The sequence below is a fragment of the Mustela putorius genome, unplaced genomic scaffold (assembly GCF_011764305.1).
Source record: "Mustela putorius furo isolate JIRA1106 unplaced genomic scaffold, ASM1176430v1.1 tig00003927_pilon_pilon_pilon, whole genome shotgun sequence".
Taxonomy (NCBI): domain Eukaryota; kingdom Metazoa; phylum Chordata; class Mammalia; order Carnivora; family Mustelidae; genus Mustela; species Mustela putorius.
This window is the reverse complement of record NW_025422072.1, coordinates 5,862,068-5,881,905: the sequence shown is the minus strand read 5'-3', so window position 1 is coordinate 5,881,905 and position 19,838 is coordinate 5,862,068. Positions and strand designations below refer to the sequence as shown.

Genomic DNA, 19,838 nt, shown 5'->3' with positions numbered 1-19,838 from the left:
TTATGCTTCGATGATCTGTCTATTTCTGAGAGAGGTGTGTTAGATCTTCTATTATTAATGTATTCATATCAATATGATTCTTTATCTTGATTAACAATTTTCTTATGTAGTTGGCTGCTCCCATATTGGGGACATAGATATTTACAATTGTTAGATCATCTTGGTGGATAGTCCCTTTAAGAATGATGTAGTGCCCTTCTGTATCTCTGACTACAGTCTTTAGTTTAAAATCCAATTTATCTGATATGAGAATCGCTACCCCAGCCTTCTTTTGAGGCCCATTGGCATGAAAGATGCTTCTCCATCCCTTCACTTTCAGTCTGGGTGTATCTTTAGGTTCAAAATGGGTCTCTTGTAGACAAAATATGGATGGGTCCTGTCATTTTATCCAATCTGCAACCCTGTGCCATTTTATGGGCACATTTAGGCCATTCACATTGAGAGCGATTATTGATAGATACATTTTAATGCCATTCTGATCGAAATTCCACCAGTATTCTTCAAAGAGCTGAAGCAATTAATCCAAAAATTTGTATGGAACCAGAAGAGACCCCGAATCGCTAAGGAAATGTTGAAAAACAAAAATAAAACTGGGGGAATCACGCTGCCTGATTTCAAGCTTTACTACAAAGCTGTGATCACCAAGACAGCATGGTACTGGCATAAAAACAGACACATAAACCAGGGGAACAGAGTAGAGAGCCCAGATATGGACTCTCAACTCTATGGGCAAATAATCTTCGACAAAGCAGGGAAAAATATACAGTGGAAAAAAAGACAGTCTCTTCAATAAATGGTGCTGGGAGAACTGGGCAGCTATATGTAGAAGAATGAAACTCGACCATTCTCTTACACCATATACAAAGGTAAACTCAAAATGGATAAAAGACCTCAACGTGAGACAGGAATCCATCAGAATCCTAGAGGAGAACAAAGGCAGTAATCTCTTCGATATCAGTCACAGCAACTTCTTTCAAGATATGTCTCCACAGGCAAAGGAAACAAAAGCGAAAATAATCTTTTGGGACTTCATCAAAATCAAAAGCTTCTGCACAGCAAAGGAAACAGTCAAAAAAACAGAGGCAACCCACGGAATGGGAGAAGATATTTGCAAATGACAGTACAGACAAAAGGTTGATATCCAGGATCTATAATGAACTCCTCAAACTCAACACACACAAAACAGAGAAACATATCAAAAAATGGGCAGAAGATATGAACAGAGACTTCTCCAATGAAGACATACAAATGGCTATCAGACACATGAAAAAATGTTCATCATCACTAGCCATCAGGGAGATTCAAATTAAAACCATATTGAGATATCACCTTATACCAGTTAGAATGGCCAAAATTAACAGGACAGAAAACAACATGTGTTGGAGAGGATGTGGAGAAAAGGGAACCCTCTTCCACTGTTGGTGGGAATGCAAGTTGGTGCAGTGTCTCTGGAGAACAGTGTGTTGATTCCTTAAGAAATTAAAAATAGAACTTACCTATGACCCTGCAATTGCACTCCTGGGTATTTACCCCAAAGATACAGATGTAGTGAAAAGAAGGGCCATCTATACCCCAATGTTTATAGCAGCAATGGCCACGGTCACCAAACTGTGGAAAGAACCAAGATGCCCTTCAACGGATGAATGGATAACGAAGATGTGGTCCATATACACTATGGAGTATTATGCCTCCTTCAGAAAGGATAAATACCCAACTTTTGTAGCAACATGGACAGGACTGGAAGAGATTATGGTGAGTGAAATCAGTCAAGCAGAGAGAGTCAATTATCATACAGTTTCACTTATTTGTGGAGTATAATAAATAGCATGGAGGACATGGGGAGTTAGAGAGGAGAAGGGAGTTGGGGAAAATTGGAAGGGGAGGTGAACCATGAGAGACTATGGACTCTGAAAAACAATCTGAGGGGTTTGAATTGGCAGGTAGGTGGTAGGTTGGGGTACCAGGTGGGTATTATAGAGGGCATGGATTGCATGGAGGCACTGGGTGTGGTGAAAAAATAATGAATACTGTTATGCCGAAAATAAATAAAAAATAAATTAAACAAACAAACAAAAAAAACAAAAAAAGTTCATTACTCAGGCAACCTTCACCCAAATATTTGTGCCCAGTACGAATGTAGGAGTAGGATGCTGAAATTTAGACAGTTTGGATGTCTGGAGATGAGACATGCATGCAAGCATATAGTTGGGAGGATATCCTGTAAACTTTATTTATGAAACCAGTGTCTAGCCCATTGACATTATTTGTCAATATGATGTATTTTTAAATAAAAATATTACATTAAATTATTAAATTACATATTTGACTCCTGAGTTTTCCATACCTTCTTACATTTAATGCCCAAGCTCTGAATGTCAAAGATGAGTTGCCAGCTATTAGTTATGGGCACAGTTAAATCAAGATACATGTCTTATATTTTGCTACTAATTTTAATAAAACTGTCTCTATTAGAAAAGCATTTTGAACTCCAACTAACTATTTTTAAGAATTTTATTTTGGAAGAGGTGGAAAGGAGAGATTGGTGTTTACACACATACAGACAGACAGAAACACACATACACAAAACCACACAAGCACACACACACACAGACACATTCTTCCAGGTTTTTCCCTGAGAAATCAGGGGTAGCTTCACTTCACTTCATTTATTTCATTTCATTTCATTTCATAGAGATCTCCACAATCATCTGAAGAATGCATGGTGTTTTGTTAAACACATGGAAGTCTCTTATGACTAGCCCTAAGGTGCATTATATTTTGGGGAAGAAAGTAAGTTAATACCTGGGGCCACATAGAAAATACGGTAACAAAATTGCACATCAGTCAACTGGGAAGAAAACAGTGACAATTTCTGGGGTCCCCCAAGGAAGGTTGAATCAACTGAGGCAGTTGACAGTGTCTCCAATGTGCCTCTCCAGTCAGCTGGTAAACCTCACAGCTCCTGTTTCAGACAAAATGACTGAGTCTAGTCTTTGTTTATGAAATGACTACCTGAAAGCTTTCACTTCACTCTGTCCTGTTTGTTCCCAGAACCTGTAGTGTGGCACTTTTCCTCTTTATAGAATGTTGGAGGGATGATGATGGGAATAAGAGTGAGGAATACAACTAAAGGTGTTGACAAGTATTTCACATGAAATATACAGGATCTAAGGCCCCTCCTGCTGTTTCCAATAATTAAAGGAAAAAGTGCCACAAATTATCTATTTATCAAATTTATCTATTTGGAGATAGAAGACCCAACATCCAGTTACATTTAAGGATTTAACATTGGTTTGAGAAAGTTGCAATAGGTTTTCCTTAATGGGTATGATTCCAAGGATGACTGTAAAAGACGAATATCATTCATTAATCCCCCCCTCACTTCTCTATCTCCACAAGGTGTTCTCTTGCCAGGTACCAGCACTGTTGTTGTTCTACTCCTGCTAAATCTATATGTCTCATTCCAGTAGCCAGTTTTACCTATTTTCAATTAGCACTTGCTGGAAACCAGCTCTTTCATCTGAAAACATGAGTGTATAATGAAAAGTGGAACTGTTACAAAATGTACAGAAATCTATTTGTCTCTTATGTTGTGGGCCAGTGTAGGGGGAACTTGGCAATCACTGCATATAAATAAGTGTTCATTTTCCTTACGATCTATTATCCTTTCAACCCATCCAGAGAATGCAGGTTGCTGAAACAAAATTGTTTGCCATCATTAGCTGCCTTACTAAGGTGTGTGGACTGGAGGAGGGTAAAGGAGATAGAGTTATAAATTATTTGAATGGATTTTTGAGGGAGCATATTTCAATACTAAATTATACCAATTGCTTATGGATATTAGGGTGTGTGGAAAGTCTATCAAAACATTAATTACCAGCCATCACTGAGAGGCTTTTGTGGACCAAAAAAAAAAAAAAAAAAAAAAAAAGGTGCATCATTACCACATGGGAAATTTTCCAGAAAGATGAAAACATAACACAAATTATTTCCAAGAGCCATAATCATATGGCCAAAATCAGCTGATCCTAATGTGAAAAAGCACCAACTTTTTGTGGTCCCAACAAATACTTTGGACAGTGGTCAAAGTTCTAGTATAGTCAGTATGTCAGGAGTGAGCAGGGGCCATAATCTGCACCACCCCGTTATGCAACAAATGGACCAACTTTTGTCAGGAATCACAAATCTGGCACACAGTGCTGGACTCTGCATCAGAACATGGATTTACTTTGTGCCTAGCCTAGTAGTCATTCAGTGCCTTATCTGATACCATTATGAATATAGACAGTAGTACTGAAAATATGGATGTTGAAATATCTTAATCAGAGCTTGACTTTGTTTGGTCTCTTCAGATGAAGGGCCCCTACTGTGTACATCTTATGTGAATGATCCCTAAATTCTGATTAGTAGCCGTGATTTGTTTCTACTACAAACACTCCTCAGGAGTGGTGTCTTTAATCTACCAGTCTGTGGTTTTGCAAGAGGAGACAAAACAAGAACCCACCCTCTTGAACAATAATAGCTCAAGAGTCAGTGAAAATATAACAAGTTTAATCAAGGGAAGTATTGGCCAGATAAATGACAACAGCCTTGGGTTCTTCTCACTAAACAGAGAGACCATGTCATTTTCAGTTCTGCGTAGCTGATGCTGTGGAACAGCTGCCACAGCCCAATGGGTGCCATCAGGTTTCACCTTTGCCAAATTATCAGTGAACCTGGCCAGGTATTTAGGGGAAGATCTGTGAACTGAGGACCACATTGAGTCTGTAGCTTTGCTTCAGTCAATGGAGTAGAAAATGGAGTTTTCCCTAACAAGATAGTTGCCCCTTTTTCATATGAAATTAAACAGACGCTGGGGCCAAGACAGCTGTATTCTTGAATGTAACTTTTCCATTTGATTAGCTAGGTTTCTGGGCCCTATCTTCTTTGTTAATCATTGAGTTTGAGTTGATCTACACCTTAATAGGAATATTTGATTTGGGAGTCATAAGACCTTCATAGTTCATGTTCTCTGTTTATACAAATAGTTTATTTATTTATCATGCATTTATTATGCATTTATTATATTATTTGAAAATAAATTGCATAATGTAGTGAGGCAGATTGTACTTGCCATAGATGGCCACGGCAATAACTTTCATGCTACATGTCCTTGATACAATGTGACTTTGAGATTCTTTCCATTGAGGGGTGGAATTTATGTTTTCTCTCTTTCAAATTGGGCAGGATTTTATTTCAAAAGTATGACGGAACACAACATGAGGTCTAGTCATATAATGTAACTCAACTTCTGCCCTTCTTGTTGGATTCTTTGACTCTTATAGCCTTCACAGGCACTGTTAACAATTTAGCTGCCCTGAGGCCACCGAACTGTGAAGAATCCTGAACTCTTCCATAGGGATTACATGGACAAGCTCTGGGACCACATGGATGGAAAAAGAGAAACAGATACAGAAAGAGCCCTGTAGCCCTCAGCTATTCCATAGTTCCACTGTTCAGCTCTAGTCACATCTGAATGCAACCACTTGAGAGACTCTAGGCCAGAATCACCCAGCTAGTACTTTCCAGAATTCCTGTCCCATAGAAACTATGAGAAAACAAGATTGTTGTTGTTTTAAGTCAAAGTTTAAGACTAAATTTTGAAGTGTTTTTTTTTTTTTTTTCCCAGAGAAATGTATAACTGGAACATCCAGTTTGCGGGCCATGATGCTAGTACCATAAGGTGGTCAAAAATTTTGCTGTTTCTTTATCCCCCTATAAAATTTGTCTCGTAGGACCAATAGAAACACAACTTATGCGAAGATCTGGCAAATTTCCAAAGGGAATGAAATAGCTGGCCATCATTACATCATTTCAAAAAACTTTTCCTCTGGAATTTTAGTGCATCTGGTCCTTGTTGCTTCAATTGGTCTCTGATATATTTAAAAACACATTTATTTATTCATTTATTAATTTGAAGTTTATTCTTTTATTTTCTCATTCCTTGGCCTGCTAAGACATAATCCATTCTGTTCTCATTCTGTTTAAAGGCAAATTTCCCTTTCACTCACTATACCTACTTCCAGCTAAGTTATACTATTGCATCTGTCACTGTTTAGAATACACACACATATATACACACAACTGTTTTGCTCAGTTTGTTATAATACTTATGTCTTAATCCATATACTGATCTATACTACTTAGTATATAGAATCTAGGATTTTCTGACTCCAAAATAAAGTTATAGATATGTTATTCCTTATCTTGAAAGATGGATAATTTTTTTTCTAAATTTTACCATTGCATAGTATTATAGAAGTAGGTAGTAAAGGCAGTCATACCCAGAACAAAACAGATGTCTTCTGAAAAACCTGCCCACTTCTCAATGGCCCAGATTGGTCACACAACCACATACTAACCAACCACTACAGTACATCTGGGATGTAGTAATTGATACAACCCAGTTAAGGCTCACTTCTGTATTTGGGAGCAGGATGATCACTAAGAATTTTGAGCTTCTGGTTAGGAGGGAAGAAGAAATACACTAGTTGGTATTCTGAACACCAAACCATATAGAATGACTGCTTTAATTTCTGCTAAAAAGTATCAGACGGCTATCATAGGGCCCATTGTATATATTACCTAGCTAACTGCTGTTGAGATGGAATGGTGTAAAATTTAATATTTAAATTTAAAATGTAAAATGTAAAATTTAAAATGTAAAATTTAAAGAAATACCATAAATCCAAAAATCTGTTTAGTAAGATTCCACCAATAAATTTGTTGCCATGCCACAGGATCTAGACATTCCAGAACACTCACCATTGCATTGCTTACCTATGACTTTCTAGGTTCCTATTCATTCCAAAATTATGGTTCTGAGAAGAGGTGTATTGTCCCCATTAGGGTTGAAGCCAGGCCCCATATCCAACTTCTCCTGGATTTATTTAAAATATTCAGATGCTGCTTGTAAAAGAAGAATAACAAAAACAACAATGAAAAAACAAATGTCCATGTTATGTCTTTTCCTTTTCTGTGCAAAGTAGTCATACACGTTCACTTTCCAACATAGATAAATTATAGTTCAGGGTTTCTCAAATACATCCATTGCATTAGAGGTCAAATTCAATTGTGTTCTAGACCTTCAAGACGATAGCTAAATTTTATCTATTGCTTTGGTAATAAATTACCACAAATTTAATGGTTTTATTTTTTTTTTTAATTTAGTGGTTTTAAACAACTAAAATTTATAATCTTCCAGTTCTATACATCAAATGTATGGCATGGGTCTCACTGAGCTGAAATCAAGGTGTTAGCAGGCCTGCACTCCTTTCTGGAGGTTCTAGGGAGAATCCTTGAAAGCCAGGAACTGACTTTTTTATGTGGTGTCACATTTTTGTCTGGCTGACTACATCTGGAGTTTCATTTTGATTTTGAGCCCATTTAACAATACAGGATGATCTCCCTATGTCAAGGATCTTAACCCTAATTACACCTCCAACGTTCCTCTTGTCATATAGGGTTACATAGTCAAATGATCTGTGGACATTGAGTTTTTGGGGGAGGGAATGGTTTGAAGGGAGTACCTAGTTTATTTCTGACGCAGGTGACTCGCAGAACAGTGGCAGATTCTGGAATGAAGGTGTGGGTGTCAGGGTCTGAGCTAGCATTCCTTCTTGCAGTGTGGAAGGCATTGACCCATATGCATGCTGCTGCACCGTTGCTCACAGAACCACGATGCCCAGGACCTGGTGCATGGGGTGCGTCGCCTTGCATTATTTGTGTGTTGCCATGAAATTGAAGGTGAGTATCGGGTCATCTGGAGGTCATAGACCCACTTCTGCTTGCGGGTCAGTAGCCTGACCAGGACTGGCCCCTCACCTTCTTCTTTGCACTGGTCCTGGACGCTGATAACATAGCAGGGCCTGTGCACCCTTGAAAAATCTCATTTACCAGGTGAGCGCTGCCCCAGATGTGTAGTAAGAGAGGTTGAGGTAGACCGAGGGCAGGGGAAAAGAGGGGGAGCCGGCTGCTGGCTGACCCAGATGGGCTTCAAGTTGCCCTGTGGGGATTGAGGACTTTCAACAGGGGCCTTTGTCACTAACTTTGCTCCGGGCTCTGAGTTGCCGATTGGCCTGGCCCTCAACAGCCACCCCCTTGGTATTGACAGCTACCAGAGTGGCTTTGATGATGGCAGTACCAGCGTTGGGGTGAGCCAGGGACTTCCTCGTATCACCGAGGCCCTCGTATTGCTGACAAGCCAGGTCTGCTGTGGGGAGGGTGAAAAGCACATTGAGGTCCACCATGCAGCTGTTCTTGTCGGGGTTTACATTTCCAGGGTATGGCGGTTAGGGACGTGCCCTTGGAGCACCAGCCCGCTCCTGCCCTCAGAGATGCGAGGGGAGAAGGGGTCGGAATGGTGGGTACAGTCTTGCAACGCTCAAGCTCTCATGACCACTCCAGGTACAAGCCCTGGGGGTGCAAGGAGGTAGGCGAACCGCGCATGCGGGCTGAGTGCGCAAGCCTCAGCCAGTCCCCCTTCGCTGTAGTGCGTAGCTACGGGGCAACGCAGCGCATACTCCACGCGCTCAAGTTAAGCGAGAGGGATTCCCTCTCTGCTTGGCGGGGAGGGAGCGTTTGTCTCCGCAGCAAGGGAGTGGTCACCATGGGTGGGTCCCTGGTCTGGTGTCGGTGTTAGCATGATAGCCGCCAGCTGTCTCAGCCTGGTCAGCCCCCGAGGGTGAAAGAGTGCAAGGGCAGAAGCTGCTGACGACCTACAGCAACGCCAGAGTTTTTTCCTCCAAACTATTAATGTCTAACCCAGGGTCTCCATGCCGGCTACAGGCTGCTCTCCAGGCTGGGCATGGCCACCATTTCAGCAGGCCAGGGAAGTTGCCAGGCTGGTCCTTCCACACTGCAAGCTGAAACAGGGTAGGAGCTACTGGGCGCTTTCTCCATGGATGGGACACTCGGGCGGGATATGCTGTGTCCTTTGCTGGGTGCTCTCCTGGGTTTGAGGGCCACCTGAGGATCTACCTTCCTGACACCAAGCACAGGGGAGGCTGCCCTGTGTAGCTCCCGGGGATGGTTCTGAGGGCTCCTGGGCTTACCTCCTAGAGGACCTGGCTGCTTTCTCAGCCCTGTGAGGGGCCTTGGCTGTAGTGAGTCATTCAGGGCATCCCGGGACACTCCTGGCTTCTCTTCCTGGAGATTCCCAGGGAGCCCACTTTTTCCTTGCTCTCAGCCTGCTGAGGTCCTGCTAGGTCCGGGGGGAGGGAGGGTCACTACGTGCTCTGCAAGAATCCAACGTTCTGCAAGGGGACCAGGATTTCCAGGAGGAGCACAGGTGGAGTGCAACCGGGGAACAGCACCTTGCTTGGTAGGTCCATGGGGTGCCACACCAGCTAGGCATACATGGAGGTCAGCATGCAGTCGGTGTAGGCTGAGGTAGGTGCAGCTGGCCCATGACTGCCTTCGAGAAGAATTTGTCAGGCTTGGCTAGCAGCTAGCAGCTGGATGCTCAGCCAGTCCAGGAGGCTATGGGCGAGCTCCAAGTAGTACTTACAGGGCACCAGCTGTGAGGCACACTGGCATTGAGGAGTAGAGCAACGAGGTTGGGTGAGATAAGTCTGCAAAGCCTGCCTTCCCTAAACTCCTCACCTATGGCCACCTCACCATACTAGTCCAGCTTTTGTTGTAGGAGACTTTTGAGGCTACAGAGGCTGTCAAGGCTCAGATGGATCACCAGGATGGCTCCTGCCTGGTCCAGGTGCCTCTTCAAGTTTTATAAATTCACTGGGATTAGAGCTGCCATTGAGCAGCACTGTGAAGCCATTGAAGGTGAAGAAGGTGGCATCACCAAGGCCTTAAGGGAAGATGCAGCATGGCCCTCTGAGCCTAAGAAAGCCCACTGAGACTGGTGGCTCCAGCAACTCTGCCACTTGTCTTAGGATTACTCCCAGGCCCTGAGAGGCTGGCAGCTACATGCTTTTTGCCCAGGGGGTGGAGTATCAGTCTGGTGTGGACTTAGATGGTTAGCCACCACTTTTTGCAGCAGCGGTGGCAAGGAGTGGGGGGTGGGGATCATTTTGCTTTTCTCATAGAAGAGGTTTTATTGAAGATTTTCCCCTCACTCCCACCCCACCTCTCTACCTCAGAGCCCTTCTCTCCCCACCTATTGTCATGAGTCTCTGGATTACTCGATAGTGCTTTTTAGGGTCACCATTGGGGCCACTTGAAGGATCAAGCTGGGCTCCAGTGAAAAGGAGCTGATCCTGCTGTTATGGAAAGTTATGGATCTGGCCAACAACAAGTACACAAAGTAACTAGTATAGAGTACTAGTTAGACTGGGTCAGTTGGAACTGATGTAAAATTTTAAAGAAACTAAGATCCATCCCAAAAACCTATCTTCCCAGCAGCAGGTGGACCCAGTTTAACCAGTCAGTGAGTGATGAACAGAACATTGGGGTAGGAACCTCCTTCTGTGTCTGTATTGGTAGGCAACCTCAAGTCAGGCAAATCCTACATGTAAAAGCTTCCAGGAAGAATGTATTATTGCCCGAGTACTACTACTTTTTTTTTTTCCCCCTGTCTTTGAAGAAAATTCAAGTATTGCTCTGGTTCATCTGATACTGATAAACTGGATATTGCAGCAATGACACAGTGTTTAAATTTTGAGGATAGCTCAGTATCCCAGTATGGACCCTCTCTCAAGTTAGATGTGGGGAATATAATTTTAGGAATGATTTCAGAGCCCTATAATCACAGGTTTTGCAGATCCAGAGATAGTAAGTTCCAAATTTGAAAGCAGTACTTGCAGCAAGATGGAACTTATTGATGATAACACTATAGTCAAGACTCAAGGTTTACTATGGCAGGCCAGAACAAGATGTTGCAGGATTCTTCAAATGACCTGATATTGCTGTGGGAAGTATAGCACTTTGTCTGAATGCCCAAGGTGGAAGGAATGGAGATGCCCCAGTTGGGTTTGTAAGTGAGGAGCACAAAGACCTAGTACTGCAGCAGCTCAAACATCACATGGAGACCCAGTACACTGAAGTTCACAAAGCAGTTTTCTTAAACTTGCTGGTGGTACATCCAAAGAAGTAACCCAGTTCTTCTCCAAGGAAAAGCAAGTTCTTACCTGCATGTGAGTGCTCACAACTGGTAAAGTGGTGGCCTTTCATCACTGAGGGGAAGGAAGCCATCTTCTTTGTTACTTCCCTGGACAGCAGCCCAACAGGAAATGCTTTTTGTCTTCTTTGTGAGGAATATACACAGAACACATTGAGGAAGCATAAGGACTTGTTGGGTGAAAGATCCATTGAACTCTTCAAGAGCATAGCAGCTGAAGTTCAGCGGTGATGAATCAAGTCTCAGTCTCTCTCATTTCTCTTCTAACCATTATTTTGCCTTAGCAGTTTGTACTGCTATAAATGTTAAAGATTATAAACATCTTTGAGATCTCCTGGACTTTCTTGGGGGAGTTTTCTATAGACATTCAACTTCCAGGGTTCATATGGTGTAGAATCATCAGGGCTACCCATAAGGAGATGCCTTAATCCAGATGAAGTCTACAGACAAAGCATCTATAGCTGCACATAAGTGCCCTAAAAACAAAACAAAACCCAAACCAAAACAAAACAAAAACCTGAAGGCAGACATATCAAAGTCTTTAATCTTCAGATGAGATAGTGAACTTTGTATTCATGGGATGGGCCCCCCCCTTTTTTTTTTACATTTACCAGCTTATTATATAATAAAACTAATGATAAAAGATACAGATAAACATCCAGGTGAAAAGATACATAAAGTGAGGTCCCAAACATAGGAACTTCTGTCCCTATGGAGTTGAGTATGCCACCCTTCTGGCATGTGAATGTGCTCAACAACCCATAAACTCTCTGAACCTCATTCTAATTGAAAAAAAAAAAAATTTTTTTTTTAATGGAGGCTTCATCACACAGGCATGATTGATAATTAACTCCATTTACTGTCCCTCAGCTCTCTAGGGGGTGTGAGAGGGCTGAAAGTCTCAAGATTTTAGTCATGATTTGGTCTTTCTGTGACTAGCTCCCATTTAAGAACCCACCAAGAGTCACCTCATTAGAACAAAGACACTTTAGGATCTTCCAAAGGATTTAGAAATCCAGTGTTGGATGTTGCTATTACTCAGGAAATTTCAAAGGACTTAAGAGCTCTGTGTCAGCAACTATGATCAAAGATGAAATGTTAGGAAAAAAGATTCTCCTAACACCTCTATTTTTTTTTTAAGATTTTATTTATTTATTTGACAGAGAGAGAGATCACAAGTAGGCAGAGAGACAGTCAGAGAGAAGGGGAAGCACACTCCTTGCTGAGCAGAGTCTGGTGTGGGGCTTGATCCCAGGACCCTGAGACCATGACCTGAGCTGAAGGCAGAGACTTAACCCACTGAACCACCCAGGTGCCCCCTCCTAACACCTCCATTAAAGAGGTTTTGGGAGCTCTGCATCAGGAATCAGGAGCAGATACACACACACACACACACACACACACACACACACACACATAATTTCACACCAGGTAATCTGTTTCTTTTTTTTCCTAAGACACCTTACCTTTACTACCTTGTTTGCACCAGAGCTATCAAGCCTCTAGAGTCTTGAGCTTTTCTTATGCACCTGGGGTCACCATGCCATCTTCCATACCTGAAATCATAAATGTTATCTCCTGGCCAAACCATGCTAACTCTTTTTATTAGGATCCAGAGTTATGTGCTTTCTGAGATGAACAGAAGTGGCACCATCCACATCTTGTTTATGGTTTACTTTTTTACTTTGGGGCTAAGCACCTAGCTAGCTTCTGTGCTAAGGAAGATTAAATAAATCACTAAATTGGCTTAAATTCATTAAGCAACAGTTGAAAACTAATGCAGACATCCTATCACTGCCTCTTGACATCAGGACTGTGGTTTCATCTAAGAAAATTTCAGTTGCCTATGATTTCAAATCAACCAGATCAATTGTATAGTTGGGAAGGTAGTAAAGGTAAGGTGTCTTAGGAAAAAAAGAACCTTCACCTTCACACAGAGAATCTGCCAGCTTCAGAAAGCACATTCATTTGCTTAAGAGGAAAGTAAGAATACTGCAACCCTGAATATGACAACTAGTTGCTGCATGGAGAAAGATGTTGGTGGGACACAAACAACAATAGAGAAAGATGGCTTGGTGACAGTAACCTTGGCTGGAATCATAATTGAGAGTTTTATTAGCCATTGCATTCATTACTGGGATCATCATCGCAACTGAGTGAAAAATGTTAGAAGGATATCTTGAAGAGTTAAAGAATTGTGTCACTCTGCCCACGTGTTTAAAAAAGAGAGTTTCCCATCTTTCCCATCCCTGAACCTGTGGGGAACATGATCCATGGAAACGCTTGGCCATGCCCCTCAAAGTCCATGATTATCCCTCCACTTGCCAGTAGTAACCAAGGGAAATATAACTCATAAGATTTGCTCCTCTAAACATTTTGTCTTATGATTTTTTAAAATATGTATTTTGTAAAAGGGGATTTAAAAGACAAAATGCATAGAAAATAGAGTGAAACTATGTAAGCTGATTTGTAAGAAAGACAGATAGTATAATTCAATGTTAGAAACTATGATCATGTCTTTGTTCTAATCATTCTGTTATTAAAATGCAAAGGGGATATTTATACCAATGGAATCCTAGGGTCTAGTGCTATGTCAGTAAGTGTCATACACATTCTGTAATTTCTAATTTGTTAAAATCTACACATCCCACTCTAGTTGGATTTTTTTTTTAAGATTTTATTTATTTATTAGACAGAAAACACAAGTAGGCAGAGGAGGCAGGCGGGGAATGGGGGGGGGCGTGGGCAGGCTCCCTGCTGAGCAGAGAGCCCCATACGGGGCTCGATTCCAGGACCCTGGGTTCATGACCTGAGCTGAAGGCAGAGGTTTTAACCCACTGAGCCACCCAGGTGCCCTGTTTGTTTTATTTTTAAAGCTTGATTTGGTGTGAACACTCAAGTAGAAAAACCAGACTAGGATAATATGTAATGAGCAACTGTCTTTCACTTGTTTAGAGAACTCATTTCAGAGGCAGCCATTTTAAATCATTTTAAATGGGACAACCCATTGATAACTTGCACCACCATTCAGTCACATCATCTCTGTGATATTTATGCCCCTAATTTCAAACTTCAGTCTAATTTTATGGTAACATTAGACAAGCACAAATTGAAGAACATCCTATAAATTCAATATGTGACTAAATTTTTGCAAAAATATTAAAATCTTGAAAGATAAAGACTGACTGTCAAAATTATTGGAGGAGTCCAAGATACAAAACAATCAAATGCAATGTATCCCTAATAGATCTAGAAATGGGGAAAAAAGGACAATTGTGGAAAAACTGGTGAAATTAGAACAAAACTATAATTTAATTAGTGATATTATATGAATGTTAATTCCACTATGGTTATATAAGATGTTAACATTTGGAGAATCTAGGTAGAGACGTATGGGAACACTATTTTTACAAATATGTAATTCTAAAATTACTTAAAAATGAATTAAAAAATATTTTTTAGGAAGATAATTTTTAGAAAATAAACTAAAAATGTGTTGCTCAAATCTGGATGTATAACCAGTACTTTATACTATATTTTATATTTATTTACATTTCCATATCTCAAAAAGACATTTAGGACATTGAAATGTCTTAAGATATAGTATTTATGACCACAAAACTATTTATAAGCAAGGAAAAAGCTGGAATGAACACACAAAATTATCAGCCATTGTCATTTGTTCAACTATATGTTCAAAAGCTATTTAGTGAGAATCTATTATGCAGTAGGAACTATGACCAACTCTAGAGAGCATGAGTGAACAAGATAGAAACAATCTTTGCCTTCAGGGAACTTACATTCAATTTGGGGAATAGATAAAATTTTCATATAAAGTAAGTATTTAGTAACTAGAATAAATGCTATAAAAGCAACCAAAAAGTAGGCAAGATGGAAATTAATGGATATGGACAGATCTACCGCAGAAAGTATTGTGAGGATGGTTCTGGGAGCAAGTCAGGTAGGGCAAGTCCTGAATGCTGAAAAAAAGCTGACCCTGCATAGAAAAGAGAGAAAAAATCCAGAAGGAAAGGGGAAAAAAAACATGAATGTATAGCAGTCTTCTAACAGCTATGGCTGTGGTGTCCTGGACGAATTAAATGATTTGAACTTAGTATGTGATGACGTTAGAGAGACAGAAAGTATTCAGACATGCAGGACCTAAAAGACCATGAAAATGTGTTTGGATTATTATTTTTTGAAAAAAAAATGAGAAGTTACTGAGTTGTTCTAAGTAGGGAAGTGAAAGTAGAATTGGGATAGAAAGGTGTGGATTTTCAGGAACTGTTTCTTTAAAAAATTCAGATAATATATAATGGTTCATGGGCTGAGGGCTTGCATTGGAACTCTAGAAAAATAGCTTGAAAACACTTTGCCAATACAGTGTTATGGTGACCTGGATATGGACAGTGAGGAAAAGCAAAAAAAAAATAAGACTAACAGATTGTTGTATTGAGTAATACTGTGAGAAGAAGTAGAAGGAAAAGAAATAGGAAAGAGGGTTTGTTTGCTATCTTAGCGAAGACATGCTAAACCTTCAAGAATTATTTTGTTGTTAGCCATGATGGGAAGGTTAGAATCAAGAGTGAACAAGAGGTAGGAGAAGGTAGGCATTACCATAATTTTTTTAATGCTTTTGAAATGTATGCTAGTGGCACAGAGGTAACAGTAGAATATTAGAGACATACTTTTTTTTTTGAAACCTTGACCTTCTTCTAATTTCTGAAATACAGTATTATTCCAATATAGCAATGTTGATATCCCCTTAAGTAATTGTGTATAGATGGTAATATTTCTGACATAGGTAAGAGATAAGGAAGAAGAAAAGATTATTCCTAGGTAGCTTTGATATGTATTCTTTCCATCCTCTACTTTAAAATATTCCATAGAGTGCATATGTATTACTTTACAGCTTAAAACAATGGTAGTTATAATGTATTAGCTAAAGAAAGTGTTCCAAAATATGCTGGCTTGGTGGAAAAATAAACTACCGTCAAATAATCAAATATAGATGGATATCAACTGATTTTGGAATCAAATAGTTATGTTTCACTTTGCAAGAGAATTAATGTATTCAATATTAAAGCAAGTAGATATTGGTACTTACAAACCTTGTAAACTGAAATTTTATTTTTATTAATGCACATGTGAGTCTTAAAAGTTTCCTAAATTTTACATATTAAATCAGTATATAGTTAGTATGCAGAGAAATTGACCAATATCATTTTCTTTCTACTCTAAGTATAATGCACATAATTCACATGAGTGGTTGACCTTGACTTGGCTTAAGGAAGTTAAGTGAAGCTTTCATGCTTAAAAATCTGTTAAGAAGAATTATATTATTCCATCCCACGCTCTTAAAGTGTTTTGAAGTAATATAACTGATATCTAGATTTTAAAATCACATGATTTATTTTTTCCGTCACATCTTACCCAAGTGTGAAAAGCTAATATATCCTACTGAATATATATAATTTTACATTTCAGTGGCAAAGAAATTTCATACCTCTATTGAAACAGAAGTACCTTTTACTTTTATATGGGTTTAGTTTATTTCAATAAACACAAAATCTTGTCTTTTTCAGAGCATGTTTGGTAACAAGGAGAAGAAGTCGTACTCAAATTAGTTGATAAAAAAATGATTTTAACAATGAATAAAATACCCATATGCAAGAAATGGCACCCACAAACAAGAAATGGAGTATAACATGAAGTAAAATCAGCTCGTCTATAGAAATGACTAGACCTGGTGGCTTGTCACTCACCTTTTTTTGTGTTTTTGTTTTTGTTTGTTTGTTATTTTGGTTTGTTTTGGGTATTTCCACTCCCCTATAGAGACTTGTTTCTGCTTACAGTATACTTAGTATCTGGTGCCTATAACTGTTTTTCACATGATCCTGGATTCTCAAAGTCTTTATCCTGTTCTTAATTTTCTGTAAATCTGGACCTTCAGTGTCCCAACACTGCCTATTCATAGACTCAGAGTCACGTTTTCACTTAAAAGGAAGGAGAATTTACTTGATAATTGACTAGGGCTCTTTCAGTTAGTTAAAGCTCAACATTAGGCTAGGGGTCAATGTTCTTTTATTACCAAGAAAGGAAACACAAATTAGAGCTTTACCCATTTTCTTCAGTTTGGAGACCATAAAGGAGTTTTAAACTTGCAATTTTCACCAAGTGTATGTAAGTACAGTAGTAATCCTATTAAACAAAATTCTATCAATATTTATTGAAAATTAGCATTAAGTTGACAGATGGCATGTCAGTTCATAAGTCTTGCTGAGTATAGAGTTGAGAAGGATCTAAAGACTTAATCTGGGGCGCCTGGGTGGCTCAGTGGGTTAAGCCGCTGCCTTCGGCTCGGGTCATGATCTCAGGGTCCTGGGATCGAGTCCCGCATCGGGCTCTCTGCTCAGCAGGGAGCCTGCTTCTCTCTCTCTCTCTCTCTGCCTGCCTCTCCATCTACTTGTGATTTCTCTCTGTCAAATAAATAAATAAAATCTTAAAAAAAAAAAAAAGACTTAATCTGGGTTCAGTCAAGGGTACCTTGTTAATAATTAGTGATACAGGCAACTGGCATGGGAGAGTGAGAAAGAGATCACAATGCCACCCATTTGCCATCATATAAAAGTAATGAACAAGAAATACAAGAATGTCAGTCCTCAATATCAACATTGTTCAGTTGTTTGTGTACAAAGAATCATCTTGTGAAGCTCATAACAAACTTCAGGTGTTTACTCTGGAGATTACTATTTATTAGGTTTGAGATAGGGTTCCTTAATCATTTCTTTCAAGCCTCCACATAAGTCTGATGACGCTGGAATAAAATGTACACTTTGAAAGCAGTGTTCTCTTTAACAGACTTTCTGTTCTCCCTACAGCCACCAAAATGCCACTCAACTAGATAGTTCATCCAAATGATAAAAAATCTGAACTAGTAAAAATGTGAGGCTAGCCCAAATATCTAATCTTTCACATGAATTCTTGCTATAAACAAACAAGCAAATAAATACAATATATTTCATCAGATTGTTTATACAGCCCCAGGCATGGAGTATCCCTGATGTCCTAGAGTATCTATGATTTTATGGGCAAGTCAGTTTATCTGTAGATTCCAGAAATAAGACCTCATTCTGACTTTTGAAATGAGCTCAAGTAATTCTAATCACTTTTTCTGTAAGTAGTCCTCCTATATACTCTTTTCCAAGAAACCTACTTTCTTTAGTATTTCCCTATATTTGTGGCTTAAGGCGCTTTTCCATCAGAGTTGCCCAGCGATGTGCTAATGACAGTCATAGCGATTTTTGCCCAGGTTTAAATGTAGTTTCCCATGTGCTTTGATGCATGAATAGTGCAGTTTGATTCCTGTTTATCATCCAGGCACTTTATAGCCATTAAAATAGCAGTTCAGCAAAATCTTAGAGAAATTAAACAGTATAGCATAGTGGTTAAATACTTGTAAGTTCTGAGACAGAAATGGGTTTGAATTCTGACTCTGTTTACTTAGGTGTCTGAGATCATGCAAGACTGTTAAATATGGATGGATGGTAAAAAATTTTTTTGAGGAAATGTGTTTATTTCATTTTCTTCTCATAATGCAGAAAAAATTAATAGATTTGTTAATTTGGCAGCTGATAAAGAATTCAATTTTAAAGTAATTTTCACTGGAGTAAAGATTTAAATGTAAAAGAAGGTTAGAAATATAATTGTGACTGGTAAGATCCTAGCTGTACAGGGAATTTGATTATATGACCAGATTCTTATCATTCCAAATTGAACTATACCCAATTAGCACTGCAGACATGATCTTTTCTAGAGCCAATATTTCTGTTGCCAAGATGTCTTGTTTGCTTGGATCATAACAACAAACTGGCAGACCTGCTCAGTCATGGCAATTGCCTGCCTGCATTCCTCCTGACATTCAGAGACTTGAGCTCCATGCCAAGTGACCCAATCTCCCTTACCCGATTCCACAGTTCCTTTTTTTTTTTTTTAATTCATCTACTCAGAATTATCTAATCACTTTCCTTAATCCTTAATCCTTGTGACTGCTGCTTGCCTATTCTTTATCAGTTCTCATCTTTTTCACCAAAAGTAAGCCGATTTTGCTGGGAGTGGAATGTGCCTGTCAAAGAATGTACAAACAGGCTGTGCAAATAGAGCTAGCTTGTAACCGAGACCTGATCGATGAGCTTTAACAGTAGTTTTTGTTCATGATAATCAGGGATTCAAAAAGCAGAGGGAGTTTAAGTCAACTGGCATGTGTCATTTCATCTTCATTCTTGCTGCCTGAAAAGCCAATGGGTTGGTGAGAATCCTAGTGATTATCTTGTAAGCATGAGGTCACTTTTGAGGATGGAAGCCCAAGGATGGCAGAGCACATATACGGAAGCAAGTAGGAAATCAGTAACATCATTGAGGTGGCCTGAAAAGGCCAATTGTATATTTCACTATTTGAGAGAAATGAGTTACTCTCTTAATTTAAGCATCGTTTTCTAGTTTCTGTTACTCAACAGACTAACACATTTATACAACACTAATAGCGGTAACTCAGATAAAAATGATTCTTACAGTGGTTGCATAAAATGATGAAATTTTCCAATGGGACCTCTCTGGTTTGTAAACATGTATTTCTTTCAAGTACAGGGAAGTTATTAGGAAAGAAGGGATTGCAAGTTCTTTGAGTTTTCAAAAGTTTAGAGGAAATTAAATTCTAAGCTAA

At 39.5% G+C, this 19,838-nt stretch overlaps 1 pseudogene; it reads left to right on the top strand.

Annotated features, from left to right (window-relative positions):
• The first annotated feature begins 10,012 nt into the window (after positions 1-10,012).
• LOC101670812 lies at positions 10,013-19,314 on the top strand (annotated as a pseudogene).
• Positions 19,315-19,838: the final 524 nt, after the last annotated feature.